The sequence below is a fragment of the Heliangelus exortis genome, chromosome 18 (assembly GCF_036169615.1).
Source record: "Heliangelus exortis chromosome 18, bHelExo1.hap1, whole genome shotgun sequence".
Lineage (NCBI taxonomy): Eukaryota > Metazoa > Chordata > Aves > Apodiformes > Trochilidae > Heliangelus > Heliangelus exortis.
The window spans coordinates 8623410-8642179 of record NC_092439.1 but is presented as its reverse complement, the minus strand read 5'-3'; the positions used below and the strand labels follow the sequence as shown (position 1 = coordinate 8642179).

General features: G+C 36.7%; 1 long non-coding RNA gene across 11 annotated transcripts in view; it reads left to right on the top strand.

Annotated features, from left to right (window-relative positions):
• Nucleotides 1-18770, top strand: part of LOC139804549 (uncharacterized) — a 149584-nt gene that overhangs the window by 14923 nt on the left and 115891 nt on the right. Inside the window, exon 1 of one of the 11 annotated variants that reach the window (XR_011729428.1) lies at nucleotides 8624-8707. The exons of the other annotated variants lie outside the window; for them this stretch is intronic. This is a non-coding gene — a long non-coding RNA (uncharacterized lncRNA). Of the gene's footprint in view, nucleotides 1-8623; nucleotides 8708-18770 lie in introns of those variants that run through there. 11 annotated transcript variants of the gene reach the window in all.

The window sequence follows — 18770 nt, the reverse complement described above, 5'->3', positions numbered from 1 at the left end:
AAAAACATCCGTGGCATATGTAAGAATTAATTAATTCCCTGCAGGTCTTTGTATTCTCTTCAACTCCCAGTCTGATTTTCTGGACCTTTCTGCATGTTCAAATGTACTGAGCAGCTAAGCAACTGCGGTTAAATAAAAAGTCACTGTAAAACACCAAAATGCCATTTTGCTCTTTCCCTCCCCCAACCTTTCATAGGGTTACTGTAACAGAAAGGGTCACAAATTTTACTGGCAGCAGATTTGAGACCTTGGAGAGCAAATAACTGTAGGTTTTTTTGCCGATGTAATCTTTGTTCATTATTATTGATTTATATGAAGCTTAAAAGTATGTTTCTTCTGGAGCCTTTTAAGAAATGTTGGTTCTCAATAGATGTTAAAGGCTGAAATATCTATGAGCAGCACTGTAAAGAGTGTGAATTAATTTTGCTGGAATATGTGTAACATCTGTGAGAGCTCCTCAGCATGTCTGATGATGAAATTAGAGGTTATTGCAAAATTTGGAATACAGGTGGAGAAGAACAATTTCTGTGCAATGTGACAATTTATGAATGATGAGTAAGTGTAATATGCAGGGAAAAAAGCACCTTTTTTGAGAAAGCAGCAAAGAAAGTATAACATTATGTACTAAGGTCTGACCCCACAAATAGCTTTGCAAAAATTACTCACTGAGCAGGCCTTTAGAACTCAGAGAGACTTTCCCTGGGGAAAATACCACTTGTACTTGAACTTCAATAGTTCCATGTTGTAAGTTCCATGAGTTGTGATCTCATTATTTAGGTCTGTGAAAATTACTTAAATCCAAATACAACTAAAATTGTATTCCAATTGTAATTGTATAATTATAAGTAAAGGCATAAGAATCATGAAAGGTAAATAGTTTGTTAAGAAATAGAAAGCACACAAAGTCTGCAAATCAAAGCATTTATAAAAATAGCAAAAGCCTCAAAAACCTGGGCTGAATTGTTAGATCTGAAAAGTAGGCAATATCAATAACTGAGATCCAGAAAGAATATTTCAACCCATAAGATTTCTGTGTATTTAAATTTGTGTGAGTGTAATTGAACAGGTGACCCTCAGATAACTCAAGTGTATTTAGATACATGTGATACATGCTTAGTTCATGACAAGAGAAGTCTTCTGACAGATGTATACAACTAAAGGCAAAGTAAAGTTCTTGCAAGCCAGAACACGTTTGCTATTGTTCTGTTGCTTGTATTTGGATAACTGAAAAAAAAACCACTTCTGCAAGGAATAATTAATATTGCTGGGGTGGGTGGGTGTCTAAGACAAATGTTATTGCAGTCTTCTGAAGTACTGAACAGTCAAGATAACTGGAAGTTGAACATTTTGACTACTTACAGAGACTGACTTGATATCTTAGGAAATCAACGTCTACATGTGAGCCTTGTACACTTGAAAATCTTGATTTCACTCCTGATTTTTTTTTTTTTTTTGCCTTAACCTTAGCAGAATGCCTATAATCTTGAAAGAGTATATTCTGATGACTGAAGAACTCATGTAGAAAATATTTTTTTCTCAGTAGTAAAGACAATATATTATGTGCTACTATTTTTTTTCTTTCAATGTGATATTTGACATCTGTCAAGTTGAAGATCCTGCACAAGTGTGGAAGCTATTTTACCAAATAAAGCAATTTTCTATTCACAAATACAGTTATGTCTTTATGGAGTGCATTGCTGCACAAAAGTACTGAGTAGAGTTGTGATTTTTTGGTCATTCTTTTAGATAACCTGGCCAGGGTGAAAAAAACATTTAATTGTAGATCAGGTCTTATTGAGGATTTTTGCAAAGCCTGGAGGAGTTTATTGCAATACATAAAGCAAATGTAATTTTGACTCATCCTGCATATAAATAGCTTCTGTAAGGTGTCAGATTTTTCTCAATTACTCAGATTACCCATATGTTTCTTAGGTTATAAACACTTTTTTTTTTTTTTTTTTTTTTTTTTTTTTTTAGTTTAAAGAAGAAGAAGGATTGATTCTGACGTTTTGTCAGTTGTGTGCAATGACATTTTGAAATTGTAACAGTCTATTGCCAGCTATGGATGTAGACTCAGGCATGAGATTTTTCCAAAAGCATACTTACTTTAGAGACTAGTTTATCATGTTTCCATCTGTTGGATAAATATTTTTTTGACAAAGTGTAAAACCTCAAATACATCTCATCCCAGATGCTCAAGAATTTTTTGATCTGACTGCTGAAAGGCAACAAGATTAGATGGAAAATCCTTTCCAAACACCTGCCAAGCTAAACCATACAATCCTTTCTCAGGCAACTATAAAGACCTTCACATTACATTTGGAACTGTATCAGAGTGTAGTCACCTGAGATTTTGGACTTCAACAAGCCAGAAATTAAAAAAGCAATCTGTGAGACAGTGTGAACAAATCTGACTTACAGATAGCCTATGATTACTGAGCAGGTGGGAGATGTGAATCAGTAGCCTGGAGAGAATCAGGAGATTTAAGAAAGGCAAAGAGTTGAATGCTCAAGAGCATGCTCTCTGCAAGAGTTCCAGGAAATCTGACGTTGAGTTATTTTGGATGCTGGCTGATAAAAGCCTTTTGCTTGCTGTCTGAGCACTGAGACTGAAGAAATTTGCATTCCTAGTTTGCATTTTATCCTGCTGGCCTTACTAGACAGGACTGATGAGAGCAGCTGAGACTGGAATCCCATTGTGTAAACTCCCTTGCTGGCATGAAGATATTTTTCTGTCCCTCACAGAGAGTGTTTGGTAGATAGACCTTGGGAAGTGTTCCTTCAGGGTTCTAAAAACAGTGTGTTAGTTTGTAAATACACCTTCTTCCATTCCCCTGTTCACTGAGATAAAATAACACAGTGATGGTAAATTCTCTGTAGTACTCCTGTGGCTTCACTTGGAAAGATGTAGAAGGATCTATTGCTCAAATAGAAGCCTCTGCAACACCAACATGCTTTCATAGATCATATGATATATTTCATATATTAATATACTGATTTTTTCTTCTTTTTTAATATTGTGTCTCTTGATGTTTCCTTGGAAACAGCAAAAGCAGATAAAGTTGAAGAGATTTAGTATGACAGAAAAACAGCTTTATCCTGTTGCCTACTCGACAGCAGGTTTGATGAGAGCAGATAAGGACAAGATTTCTTTTTATAAGTCAGGAGTTTCACTTAATGTAACCACTAGGAGACTTGGTTACCCTATTACCCTTTTTATCTGGTGTGATTTTAGCCATGCACTTTTCCTTTCTTCTCGGTCAGGGTGACCTGAAAAGCTGGTTTCTTTTCTTTTGTATTTAAGTTTGATCCTAACCATGGCAGTCAACAACTGTGGTCTTGGTGTAAGTTGCTGCTTTTACTTTTCCCAAAACATCTGCAGTTTCTGCCTGTAGAGGAGGAATGTGAGATGGGAAGCAACTCTGGGGATCACAGAATCCACCTCTCTCCTGCGGCAGGTACCACATACGGTGAACCCAGCTGAAAACAACTGAACTCAGTCATGAAACTACTTGCTAAATGATACTGTAGTTGGGGAAGAAATGCTTGTTTTTTCTGAGTATTTGGGCTGAGACTGATTACAAAAGCCTTGTAGGTAGAATTATTTCTGGACATCTAACTCTGTGTTTAAAGTCAGCATTATAGAAGTCTTCTCATCCACAGGACAATTCTAGCATGCATTGAAAAGTAGTGTTAATGTATCAGTAATGAAATTCTAAAGATGTAGAGGTTTGTCCATCCTTAGCTATTCTATCAAAGTTCTCTGTTCTTCAAGTTATATCTAATTTCCTGGACTGATGCCATAAAAATCTGAATTAATTCCATGATTTATGGCTATTATTATAAATAAAGCACATTTATTTTTATGTTTTAAAAATACGGTTTAAGTAGCTGTCTCCTTTCAGTGATCAGCGTGAACCAAAATCTATAGAACAGAATTGCTTTCTTTTACTCTTCCCAGCCTCCCAGGGGAAGAGGAAAGAGAAAAAAAGGAAGTTTGGAAGTTAAAACAGGTTTCCTGCAATAAGGAAGAAATAATATGTGGTATAATAATGAAAATACACAAATATATACTAAACCCAATTTCAGTGGTTGCTGATAAAAGTGTCTGAAAGTTCCTCGCAGCAGAGCCAACTTCGGAAAGGGTTCCAAGGTTGTTCCCAGCACCTGATGGAGTCAAATCCTGCAAAGCATGAGCCCCTCTGCATAACCTCTGAGCAAAGGGAGGCAGCAAGGAAGGGTGCAAGAAGGAGGGACTGCCTGTTTTGGCTTTTCTAAGGTATGGCCCCCAGGAAGTAGGAGGGAATATTGACCCCACCCTCTTCTGCCCCTGCATCTCTCTCTCCACATCCTCATACTGACACCATAAAATTTGCTTGTGGCCCCTCAAACCATACCAATAGATTCCAGCTTTGTCTGATACTCTTAAGAATTTTCTTTTGGCCTGTGACAAGGGAAATAGTACAGGTTTGGTTTTGTTTGGTTTTTTCTTTTAATAAATGCAATGTAAACAAAATAGTTTCAGAAATCCCTGTCTAGCACTGTATTTTTTGGATTCATGTGCTAGTAATCATGGAGTTGTCCAGGGGAGATTTTATTGATGAGGTAGGATGGGACTCATGCATATATTCCTTGGAGTTGCCTGTTGATGCTTTCAGGTCACAGATGCACAAATTACTGATTTTGGTAGGACTCTGCCAAAAATATTTGATCTAAGTGCATAGGAGGGGGAAATTTAATTCAGCACATGGTACTTGAGTGCTTCTAAAATTTATAAATGGCCACCTAGGGTTTAGGAACTGAGGAAGCCTCTTCTGAGTCCAGTTATTCATCCACACCATTGTGGCAGAGTTGCAGATGATCTTAATAATCCTCTCTTTTAACGCTAACATCAAATATTGGACATTGCTTCTACATGCACAGAGTCTATCAACAGTATTTAATATTTTTGGCAGCAAGGGGTAGCAGCTGGAGAGGATGTGGTTTTTAAGGATGGGAAACTTACAGGCTCTGTCAATGTATATTATTCTGCCACATGGTGTCCTCCTAACCTAGGCTAGAATCATCAAATGCATGAGCTCCAACTTCTGTAACTTCAGATATCTATTTATAGAAAAGGTATCAATCTTGTTACAGACTATTACCCTAATCAGAAGAATTATGTAGTTTTTTTCAGTTGCTGCAAATGAATTGTGACCATTTCTTCTGAGTCTGAGCATTATAAATACCTGCATTAGAATCAAAAGCTTGAGCAATTTAAGCATTTTAATTTTGTTCTATCGGAATGAACACAGTTCAGTTTAGTATTATTGGTACTGACTACTTTGTTCAACTATTTCATGCTAGTTTTGTGGGTTTTGCACTAAGGCATGATTTGAATGCTGCACACATCATGTGAGAGTTGTAATTCATCTTGTTATAAACAAATGACTGCACAACATTTCCGGTCTTTCTATTTGAATTAGGGCACAGATACAGACTAATTTAGATACAGCATACTGCTTGTCCTTTAATTTGTGCCATGTTATTTCTTGCTTCAAGTAATTTTTTTCCCAAAAGCGAGTATACTTTATTATGCTAGTGTAGCATATTTTTGTCTATTTAGGACTTAATGGCAGCTGGTTTTCTCCCGGTTCATAGAAGTAGAGGGATAATCTCACATTCTCCCGTTCCAAAATATTTACACTGAATGTCAGCACCCTTAAGAATTTCAGTGACAGTGCTGAGCCCCTGAATCCACGGGGGGTCACTGATGGGCTTGATGCGGCGTGCCTTGGGCATTGATCTTCCTGGCTGTATCACAGGGATTAAACCCAGTGCTTCAGCACATTAATGAAAGAAAATATTAAAAAAAAAAACAACACCAAAACCACCTGGTCTGTTTGCAGCAGAGTCGACAGATCTTTATTCTCTCCACACTTTATCTATATGTATCAGTGTATAGTAATATATATATGCATAGATTTCTCACCATATAGAAAGGAACAACTAAAACTCCTCCTCCTCCTGCACATCTGGTCTTTTACAATGGTAGGGTTTTAGACTGGGCTTACACTGTTTATAACAGCACATGTTTTACAAGGTGGCTGGATAATAGCAAAAGGAAACTTTTCCAATATAGATATAAAATTTTTTAAAGGTTTACTAGCAGGGCTGTCTCTGTGTCCACTAAATAAGACACTGAGACTTGTGTCACACGGCAGGGTTTTCTTTTGATATGGAACTTCAGTTTGACCTAAACTTAAATTTAGGATTTTAAAATATATCCATTTTTTTGGTTAAAATGGCAGAAAATGGTTACAGAGAATATTATTAGGGAAATGAAAGAAGATATTTTCCACAGAATACTCAGTAATTGGTCCATCCCTTGCCCATAAATGTACCCAGTGCTATTAAAAGCAATTATACTAATCATCACAGTAGTTAGGCATAGATTACACTCATGAAGAAAAATGAAAATGCTGTTCTAGCATGCCAGTGAAATATGCTTTGACAAGTTACTCCAGTATTTGTTTAATTAAACAATGGTAATAAAATATTTAATTGCACTTTAATATTTCTATATCTGTCATCCAACTAGACAAAAAAGGTAAGAACTCAATGGATGTCAAGCAATGAAATTGCCTCAAGCACATCCAATATCACCGTATTTAATAGATTAATGAAAGAAACTGAGCTGCACCATGCACAGGAATAATTAGTTACTTATTTGATTCCCTCTCTGCTATTTGAGGTTGAAGCAAAAGGGAAATATCCCTTTGCTCCCCTAAGACAGCCTGTTTATTTCTGAGGAATGTTAAGCAGCTTCCTAGTGCCAGCAGGCTGCAATCACCAAGTACTAATTAGTTTTAGATAATTATATTGGTTATGAGCCTCGAGTTCTTCAGAGGTAGTAGACTGAGCTTGACTCAGATTTATGCAGTTATTTATCAAGAATGTTATTGTGACAAGCAACCTTGTGCATGTTTAATGCCAGATATTTTCCTTTAATATAACAGTATTTTTTCCAGATTTTGCGAAATAACAGCTGGTTTTAAATTAACATTCCATTAAACAATGACAGGATTTCTCCTTGTTAGTCCAATTGTTTGATTACTCTGTTGGACATCTTTGCTACTCAGGCAGTTATCTGATCACCTGAGGTAAGAATACTTAATTGGGGAAGATTTAAAATGAACTCCCTGTTGTATTGTTTCACTACGATGACTGTGTCTGGTCTAATTTCCAACAATGGTCTTACACTGCTATTTTTACTGGGTATAAAATTCCCTGGTTTGCAATCAGGTAGGTTTCCTAAGCAAGGTTAAAATGCATTGAAGCTTCTTACTGTGAGGGGCAGAGGGAAGAAGTCAGTCTCCACACCATGTACAGCAGTTACTAGAAGTGTCAGATGTGGGGATGTTTTTTTGTATGTTCCAAAAAGTTATCCCCAAAATACTTTTAATCAAAATGGTAGAGAAAGACTACTGTTATGATAATAAATATTGTGCAATGATTTCAAGCATGGAGTTGTAGAAAGGAAGCAGAAACGAGCATTTTAGCACTTCAGGATTTTGCTTTGGTGTTTTGCTTCCTAGTAAGTTCACGTTGGAGGAAGATTGTGTTTAATGAATAGACGTAGAAAAATGCTGTGGTAGTTACCCTGAAGCATTGCATGTTGAAAATGAAGTTACTGAGGAGGGAACATAACTTACATGTTTCCTGACTGACCTGTCTCTGCTCCTATTAAATATTATAGGACTTATTTGACCTTTAATCCCTTAAAACAGGAGACCACTATCAGAAGATTAACAGTGGAAGACTGTAGTGTATTGAAACATTCTGGATTTTGCACTCTTTTTTGACTTTCCATGGCATTCTTCTGTTTGCTTTCAGATTGTGCATAAAGACTGTTTTTGCTTGCTTTTGTAACTGGAAGTTCCCTATTATGACTATTGCTTCCTCACTTTTGACCATTTGTGCATTATAAACTAATGGAATTGTTACTCTTGTGTAAGGCTGTGGTGAGGAGGCTTCAAGGTATATGAAACTGTATTTATGCCACCAAGAAAATGTGTGATTGTTTTGTATTCTACTCCATAGAGCACCTGTCTGAGAAGAGGAATATTTGTGGTTTTTTTTCTAGCTTCCAGTAAAGTTTCAACCACTAAAAACAGATATAAGAATCCTTACTGAGATGCAGAGTGGGACTCTATCACATGATCCCTCTACCTTGCCCAAGTTGTCTTGAATTCTTTTCCTTGCAGTAGTGCAGCTTCAGCTGAATGCTGTAGAATATTTTACACTTTCCTTGTTCATAGATTCTCTACAAAGACAGAGGACATGAGTCTGAGCTCCATGTTTCTGAGGAGAAAATAAATGCTGAGCTTTTTATTTCATAGGTGACTGCTAGGTTCTTCTGTTAACAATATAAACTTCTTTTTATCTAATAATTTTTTTAAAGGAGTGACCAGGTGTTTGTCAGCTCTTTAAGGAATCTATATGTAAATGAAAATGCTTTCCATCAAACCTGAAAATGATATTTAGAGACATACTGTTATTTATGAAAAAAGAAGTTTGCCTGTAGTAGCTTTTGGTGATGCTACTTTCCTGCTCTTTTAAGTTTATTCTATCCCTTCTTAAGCCTGTGCAAGGCATGTGGCAACTTCTCTCAAGGTCATCTGATTTGAGACTAAGCACCAAGTTACACCTATTACAGCATTTCTATGTAAGGTTTTTTTATTGCATTCATCACTTTATTCTATTCATACTTTAATTATTCTTACTTAGTGTGGGAGATTCTGCAGCTACTGTTGGATTGCTTTTATCTTTGCTGTGTCATGATTTTCAGATACCCTTCTTTAGACTTATCTGTTGAAATAATGAGTAGTTATGAGTGCTTAAGAAAAAAACAAAAAATAAACCAGACTTCCCCCCCCTAAAAGAACTCGAAACCCATAGAGTTATCTGACCCACTTACCAAAGATATGCTTAATTTAAATTGAAATTTTTTTTAAAAAGCACAATTAATCTTGAATATCTTGAATTTCTAACTCTCTGATGACAAGGAGATTTAAATTAAGATTTCCTAAATTGAAGATGAAATTGGAAGTGGCATTAATAGCACTCTGTACTGCTATTCATTGTGTGGGCATTCTGTAGTAAGTAGCAGTGTTACAGCTCTGCAAATGCTGTTGGTACAGAAGAATTACAGCTTTTCTCAAGTATCCAGATTTTTGATTTCAGGTTATAATACATCCTTTGTTTGGAAGAATTGTGAATGGGAAAAGCTTGGATTTTGTTTCTGTCCCCTTACTGAAAGGAAAACTAGAAGAACTAGCCAGCTCTTTGTACTGTTTTTACTATAAAAACACATACTACTGTTCTCCCTGGTGTGGTGGACAGTATGTGTTTATATAAAGAACAGCTCTATTTCCATAGTAAAAGTATATATTCTGAATATTGCAGCCTCATAATGAGCCCTACTGAAGATTAAGGAGATCAGGATATGTCAGTTATAATGAAAATACAGGTTATAATGAAAATACAGGTTCTGTATCTCCCCCACTTACATGGGGCCTGAAGTAATACAATTCTACTCCCAAGGATCAGCTGTCTTTCACTGTTTTGCTTGTAAGCACATAATACACATGGAAATCTTTCCTATTTTCATCAAAACAATTTTCTGCTTCCTTTTATCACAGAAATATGACATGATTGCAGCTTACCAAGGTGACAATAAGTGCGTATTTGTTCAGTCAAGAGCTGATGTTTTATCATTTAGGCATGCCAGGTTGCTGTGTGTCACACAACATCACCCACAAGAGGGTTGTGATGTACTTAAACGACAAGTGCACCACTCTTTGCCAAACTTCTAAGAGCTTAAATTTCTATATTTCTGTATTTCTTTGGCAAAACCCCTTAATGATGGTAATTTCGTGTTCAAATATTTCGTCAGCTTCAGTTCTTTTTAGGCTGTTTCCTGTAGAGATAAAAAGGATTTTTTTCATAGTGAGGTGTGTGTGCAAAGCTACACTTCCTACAATTATTTTTTTTATTTTTCAGGTACACCCCATGTTTCGAGTTATTTTTCTCTTTCATGCCAGAATAGTATGAAATGTTTTGACCATTTTCCTGAAACTAGGTTGTCAAACTCAGAATTTCAGCTTTTTGATTTTGAGAGGTATGCATGTGTCTATCACCATTATGCAGATCACATACAGAGCACCAGCATGAAATGTGAGATCTAGATTTAAGCCTCTTGTCTTCCTTGTTTGGAGCACTTTATCTTGCATTACCCAGTGTAAGGCAGAGTGTGGACTTGAATATGGATCCCCTGTTTCAAACTCACTGTTAGACAGGCTTATGAAGTCAGAGCACAAGTGTATGTGAATATATACATATATATGCCTCTCCTGTAGTATATCTCTGTGCAGAGAATGCGGCTTGAAACAACATTATGTTAAATGTAATTTAATAAAAGTTACTCTGTCCATGTCTGTGTATAAATAGCACACAATCAATTATACTCTGAATAACTCATTAAAATGCCATTTAAAGCCATTAAGGTTACTCTGGGCACTTAAAGGGTCATTATCAAACAATTAGTTTGCTTTCTGTTAAATATTGGATTTTTTTTTTTTTTTAATGTGTCTGAAAGGGGAAATTGCAGTCTGCAATTGACCTGACATAAATAAAATGACTACTTGTCTGGTAAAAAAAACTCTAGAAAAACAGATACTAGTTTTCAAAAGTAGGCTTTCTTTCTACTAGCTTGCTCCTCTCCTCTTATGTGTGCAGAAGAGTATTTTTCTGTCACTTTTACCATTTCCAGCTTGGTTATGTCACTGGAGACCAAATTATTTCCTCAGTGATGAAATGAGAAAAAAATATTACTTGAGAGATAAAGTTCTTATTCAAACACTAATTGCTAAAATTCCTGGATTCTATGCTGGAATGAAAGATAGTATTTTAACTTCCTATTTTTCATCATCACATTTCTGCAGAGTACTATGCTTTCTGCAATGTCTGCACAATAAAAGCATCCCAAGCAGTGGCTGATTTCCTCAACTTAATTTTTTTAGTAAAATAAATAACAGGAAAACAGTAGTACTGCTATTTTAATTGTATAGACCTTCAGAATTGTCATGGCAGTCGAATGGGTGGGAGAACACAGTGTCAGAGCCATTTCAGGGTCTCTAGAGGCTCATTCTGTGCATCACATTTCAATAGTTACTTTTTCATGCTTGGGGATATAAAACACAACCCAATGCTTTAGTTCAGAAGTTGTAATTTGAGTAGCAATAAGATACTATGCAATCATTATGAAGTGGTTTAGTTACTGAATGTAGTAAGACAGGAGATGGAAGTTTAACTGTTACGTACTGCTACTGCCTTCATCTCATCTTCCTTTTTTAAAAATGGGTTTAATCCTGTACTGAGATCTTTGTCTCTTATCCAAATTTTGCTTATTAAAACACTTAAATTCTCTAAATGTTTTTCCTTTATACTCTAAATTTATATATGAATAGATCTGTAAAATAAAATGTTTTCACTGGTGTGTTCACAGAATAGAATAGTAATATAATCTGATAATATTTCTAAGAGTTTTAGTCTGAAAAAATTGCTGCAAGTTCTATCTGTGAGATAAAGAACATTCTACCTGACGCTGGACCAAATCCAACTAATAATTTGGATTTTCAGTCTTATTGCTTGTCATGAAATCACTGAAGTGTCTAATTCTTTTGCGGATATTTTACTCTTATTTAATTAGTTCCACTGTGCTGCCATGGGGGGTGTGAGCAAAGGCCAGTGCTCCCTCTTGATGATGCCTCATCGTTGCCATAGTCAGGCAGAGGTACAGAAGTTTTCATCTTTGAGAACCGGGTGTCTGGCTCAGGTTTGTCTCTGGCAGCTCTCGATCACTGACTGCTCTCTCTGCTTATTTCCAACTTGTCTTCAATGTTAAGTGGAGGATGAAACAAAGGGCTGGCAAGTTTATTGGAAGAGGAAGGCAGACTTGTAAATTTTTAATTCTAGGGAAAGGAAATTGCTGTAACTGTGAAAGAGAGAATCTTGTTAATAACTTTTAATTAATGTCTTGGTGACTGAAATCAAATAGATGTACTTTTCCTCCTTCAACGCTTCTCAAGGAGTTACGTTTTAGGGAACCTGTGCCTGGGAGCAGAGAGATGTAGGCTGTCCCTCCCCCATGAGGGAGGATGATCCAGGAGTGAAGTGACCACAGCACACAGGCAAGACAGTGCCCTTGCCAACCACAGTCCTGTGGAAAGGTCCCTGGGCCCTTGGGCAGTTGTTGCATGGGTGTAAGTCCCAGATCGGGCTGGTCAGGGCATTGAAGGGCCATTGGTGCCCTCAAGGGCAGTAACACTGTGAGACTCTAAACTGGCACTTCAAGGGAAGCCAGGGCTGTGACAAGGCAAATATTAAAATGAGCATGCCTCAAGCTTAATTGGTGTTTTCAGCAGTTATGCTGTCAATTTCTGTGTGCCACCTTAGTGTACATTCCATTTGCTAATTATATCTTGTGTTAAATGAGATTATAAATTTTCTGAGTAGTGATTAAGCATAAAACTTTAATTGTGCAGAAGATGCACTTTTAAGAATTTTTTTTGTGTTTAGGCCAAAAATGAAACCTGTAACTTTTAAATGAAGATCTAAAATATTTTGAAGACAAGTATTTTTTGTAACTTCTTTCATGACATTTTTCACAATAATTGCCTCTTCCCTATTTAAATCAGCTCTTCATGGCACTATTTCTTTTTGAATGCTATCCTCTGCTAGTTTAATGGAACTATAAACTCTAGTGATACTTCTAGATGCTGCTCTAATATATATATTAGAAAAACTTCAACAAAATTACACACAAACCAACCAACAACAGTCAAAAGAGCAACCAACAACAGAAAAAAATAGTAAAAAACCAACCAAACAAAAAACCCCACCTAAATGTGCCAAAATTTCTCAATACCTTATGCTCCTCACAGAATGCATTAACCTGAACTGTCAATTGTAAGGCAAACATAGCAGATCAATACTACTTTTGCTATTTGAATTCATTTGGTTTTGTTTCAGCACAAACAATCCGCAGTGACTATTCCTGTAATGGTACTTTCCAGAGTGCCTTGGAGACCCTGACTGTGACTGACAGAGCTGTAGTACTGGGCACTTCTGGAGGATTTATGCCCATTATAGCAGCTGCTCAATGTTGCTACTTAATGTGCAGTATTCTATCAGGGCTATAATTTGCAGCAAATTGAACCCATTTCCCACTCCATTTAGAGACTGTTCCATTGTTAGAGGGCTCGTGTCCTCTTTTATGTTTTGCTGTTGTTTTTATGATGGGTTTTGAGCTCTCCCTAGTACCAGTGGCAGATTTATCTTGTTTCTTCTGTATTTAATTATACTTACAGTGGAATTCTTCTGTAGAAGAGTAAGTATGATTTGCATTCCCTCTGAAGCTGTTTTGACAAGTAAAACACAATGACTTTCTGCATAGTGCTATTCACAGTGTTTCAGGCCACATGCCTGTCACAGAGAAAATAACTGAGAGAAAGGATGGATACTTGAGAAGTTCTCCCTCCTCTTCCTTTGGTGAGTAGTTACAGGGTCCCTATTCAGATTTGTGTGTCATGCCATGTGTGGTACTGTGGAAACCTCGAGTTCTGAACTCAATGGCTGCTTGTCCCTCAAAGCTTCAGAAGCTTGCGGAAGGATACACAGATCATCCTTACCCAGAATTTGTTTTAGCAATGTTATAAACATGCTTTGGTAATTTCATATTTTGTGACTATTTTGCTGTGTGGGCAATGAATCTTTGTACCTATCCTTCTTTCTCATATGGTCACCATGAGCTGGTATCTTCATGGAATTTCCTTCAAGAAGCTTCATTTGTTCTTTTTTCCAGTTTTGCAGTGTAGCTGTCTTATGTAATATATAGTTCTGTCTTCTGGTTTGTCCCTAGGTGTTGTGCTTTCACTCTGAAATTTAATTCCCTTTGTCTTTTAATATTAAATTCTTTAAATCTGGTTGCACAATGCTTTTTGTACTTTCAACTTGCTGCCCTCTGTCCCCTATGGTTACTCTTTCAATTTTTCGTCAGCTTTTACTGACAAAACACTGGGTATGTCAAAGTTCAGCCTAGGTTGATGGAAATTTGGTGCAGACAGCACTCATCTTTGCTCCCTTTGCTCATTGCAGAATTTGGACCAGAGGGAACCTTTTTATTCCTCTGTACTTAAGAGACATTTGAGGATCAGAAACATCCATTTGTTCTTTGATCTCTTTTTATTCTACTTAGTTAGGAGACTCCTAGTCCCTTGCCTTGTGCTGTCAAATCCTTCCTAATGTCTTGTTGCACTGTTCCTCTCATTCACATTGACTGCATAGGAATCATAGGACTGCATAGGACTCAGTGTCCTGAGTTCAAGATCTGGTTATCATTTGTAGCTTGAGGCCTCGTGAATTAGATGTGGTTCTTTGGCTACACAGGTGGCATCAGCCCCCTGTTTGTGTAATTTTTGCTGGTGTGGTGAAGGCTGCAGTTTTGTATTCAGCTGCTTTTCAATCCAAGTATGCCAAATTCTCATTTCAACTGATACAGCTTTTACTGCTTGATTACTTTAAATGGAAATATGTTGCTTTAAACCAATGAAAGACTTGTCCTCTGTTTTAAGTGTTTTTCTGATTCTTAAACTGTACTTGCTACATTAAGTGGCCACACAAAAATTATTTGGGCTACTCACAGTGCATGCAATTTATCATGTGTTCAATGTTTTCAGTACTAGATTCATAATCTCATTTTGCTTTTCTGTGACTACTTCTTTTTTTGAGAAGTGGGGCTGTTTTTTTTCTTTCCAGGCATCTTTTAATTACAGTGAGAAAAAGGGAGGCTTTTGATAAATTCTATCAAAAAAGCAGGGTTATACTTCTATCCTTAGAATATTTCTTGAGCTGTAGAATAAATGTACTAGATATTAAGGTTGTTATCTTTTTCACTAAAATATAGGTGGAGTACAAACAGAATAAATGTGTCTCCAAACAGCTCCAGCTGGCAGGACTGTGAGGTATAAATGGATAGGGGAAAAATAATATGACAATTTAGCTGAAGGGATGTGGTGGAAAGCAAAGGCACTGTCCCCCCAGCCCTTTCCCTCTGGCCATGTTGAATCTAAGATCAAGCAAGAAAGGAGGCAGAGGTAGCAAAAATGGAGCAGTGTGAAACTTTCTTCTAAGTCTGGTCTGACAACAACAGAATAAGAAACTGTGTTTTGGAACCAATGGTAACTCCAGAGAGGAAGGGGGAGAATAAGCATCATGGACACCTCTTCTTCCTTCCTACATGTATAGGAAAGAAAGTAGGGAAAAGGATGCTGGTGACATGGAGCACATCTCTCTTTGCTTGAGTACTCATATCTTCCACAGCTCACAAGTGCAGAGAAATGCAGCTATGATTCTATGGAGTGTATCTCCTTGTTTTTTGTTGTTGTTGTTTTTTGTGTGTTCATTTGTTTGTTTGTTGGGCTTTTTTTTTGTTTGTTTGTTTTGTTTCTCACTCACTCAAAAAGTGAGTATATCCAAAGAGAGGAGTTGGGGAAACAATCTTGTTCACATACAAGGGATTTGTTTCCATCTTGCACATAAAAATTTAATCTCGGCAACCTTTGCTTAGCATTTTCATAAATCAGCTCTATTAGATCAAAACATAGCAGTTTCCATGTTTACAGTATCTCTCTTTCCTTGTAAAATTAACTGCCATTAGATAGTTGAATAAAGTATTACCAAGGATAATTTAATTAGTTTTCTGTGACAATAAATGCCTGTGCAAATGTATTGTCAGCAGCATCTTACTTTTTTTTATGCAGAGTCTTCGGCTGCTGCCTGATTTCATCTAGGGCAGATAATTTTTGTGGCGAAAAAACAGGTATGTGTCAAGGTGTGGCACAGCTTTCAACTCCGTGGCAATCCAGTGCTGTTTGTCATTCTTGCACACCTCTGCCTTCCCAGTAACATGTGTAACACAAAACAGATACATATCTTTCTGAAAATCACATTGTGGTAGTTTTTATCTGAGCTAAAGCTGTCTTCACAGTAGCATGAAGAAAGAAGAGAATAGGGATGATCTTTCCACAGGATGTCACTCTTAGCTTAGATCTGTGGTAGTTTAAGTCTAAAGCATTGTCTACATAAACCTGATACCTCTGTTTTGGTTTTTTGTTTATTCGTTTTAAGATGAAATTTTAAAGAGGTTTATTTAACCTCATGTCTTTAAGAATTTTTCTTAAGGAAAAAAAAGTGCTTAAAATGTTAATGAAGATTTGTGGATCTATTTCTTACTTACGTGATTCTGGTGTATTTCTGAATAGAAGATAAATTTGTGAAATTTAATAGTGTAGAGAAGATAAGAACTTCAGTAAGAATCTCAGGTAGTAAGAGAATGTCTTAATATGAGTCTTTTGCAAACAATTCCCCTGTGCTTGCTAGACCTGCTACTCCTCAGTACATTTTTTAAATTTGATTTTGAGCTTTCCTTTTTTTTTTTTTCTTGGAGCTAATGAATAAAAAGATTCTGTTAAACGTGTCAACTAAAATATCATTTAGGTATATGGATGTGGCTATAAATGGAAAAAAATGTCTTAAAGCATTAGAAAACTCATTTCTGGTCTGTGAATTTTATGTGCTGTTATTCTCAAATATAGATTATTTGCTGTAATTATTAGTATTAGTATTTGTTAATTTTTACTCTGTTTTTAGCAGCAGATATAATAATGTGTAGTACAAGAGAAAAATGTTACTTATCTGACATGCCTTTTAGCAGAAAAATCTGAATCTGCTGCAGTTTCTTTCTTTTTTTTTTTTTTTTAAATTCTCTGTCTATGGGGAAAAATGTTGCAGCCTGTCCTACTGTACTGCTATTCACTGATCCTTGACAGTGTAGAATTTCCAAGCTTACAGCTTCTAGAATGGCTTCCAGTGATTTCAGAGGGCATTATTCTGTGGACCCAGAAGGATCATCCTTACAATACTTCTATAGACTAAAGAATGTTCCAACCTGCCTATCCTATTCTTACTGCCCTTGGCATAATGGATCGTAGTGGGATACTGTGGGACTTCAAGGATGCCAATACAGTGTTTGTGTCCCCTAATCCTCAGCAGAGGCTGCACATAAACAACTGTGTGTTTATCTGTGTCATTTGGATCTCATAGTATCAATTGTCATGTTTTCTGTGTTGCAATTTAGAAATTTGTAAGAATGATCTTTCTTCCTTTTCTCACCTGCCCTCTGGCAAAATAGAGACATGGTCTGAAAGGCATATTACAGTTATACAGAACAGGGTTTTTTAGCAGTCTTTATACTGGGAAGCTCTGGATGGACTACTTCTGTTGAATTGACAATACTTGCTACTTTCATTTATATGCTCATTCAGGCTTTAAAAAATTATTGAAAATTTATTTTTTTGCATTTCTGATATATATGAAAAAAACATATGCACAACTGAGAGTAAAGAAAATTGTTGGGATTTGAGGATAAAGCCACAGATTGTGCTTTGTATTTGCTTCTGTGCTGAAATAGAATCCCTTAATGAGTGACTGCAGTCTGAACCTTGCCTTAGGGAGGCCAAAGGAGCTGGTGGAGTCATGCAGGCCTGGAGCTTAGCTGGAGGTACGGTGACACTTTCCCATGTAATCATGTAGATCAGTTGTTCAACTGAGTACTGATTATTTGTGAAGTTCACAGAACCACAGAATCATCCAGATGGGAAAGCACCTCTGAGATCATCAAGTCCAAAACTTCATCCACTACCACTGTGGTTACCAGACCATGGCACTGAGTGCCACATCAGTCTCTTTAAAAACGTTCAGGGATGGAGAATCCATCACCTCCCTGGGCAGCCCATTTCAGTGTCTGATCACCCTGTCTGTAAAGAATTTTTTCCTAATATCTAACCTAAACCTCCCCTGGCAGATCTTAAGTCCATGCCCTCTTGTCTTACTGATAACTACTTGGGCGAAGAGACTGAACCCCCCACTTGGCTACAACCTCCTTTCAGGGAGTTGTAGAGAGTGTTGAGGTCTCCCCTGAGCCTCCTCTTCTCCAGATTAAACAACCCCAGCTCCCTCAGTTCAATTATGCTTCGGTAACAGGGTATTTAATATAACTTTTAGATTGTAACTTCTTTGTTTCTGTTTTGAACTGGAAGAAGTTGGGCTCTTTTCTGACCTTTGGGAACTGTGTCTTGCAGTATTTTTGAAAGTGTGAGTTTAGATGTAGTAATAGCAGCAGTGGACTGTATCTAGGTATTGGGAAAAAATATACTTATTGATATTTATCTGAAAGAGCTACTGGAAAGTAGGTGCTTCACCTAAAATAACCAGATAAACAAAGGCCTGGAAGGGCAAGGGGCTTAAATACAGGCTTAAAAAGGTCCCCTAATTTTAAGGGGAAACAGTATATTTAAAGAACTCGCACTCCTCTAGACATTAATGTCAACTATCTCCCTGATGGAAAGTAGTTTGTTTGGGGTTTTTTGTTTGTTTTTTGTGTGTGTGTGGTTTTTTTGTTTGGTTTTTTTTGGGGGTTTTTTTGGGTTTTTTTTATTTTTTGAATGAAAATTAACAAAAATGTTAAATAACCTAAAAGATTTGCAAGGAGCTTCCAGAGAAATTTGCTGTCATGAAGATTTTGTGGATGTTCTGGTGCACAGTGATGCATGTCTGGATTACAGCTAATGCTGTAAGAAACACAATTGATTCAAGTTAAATTTTCCTAC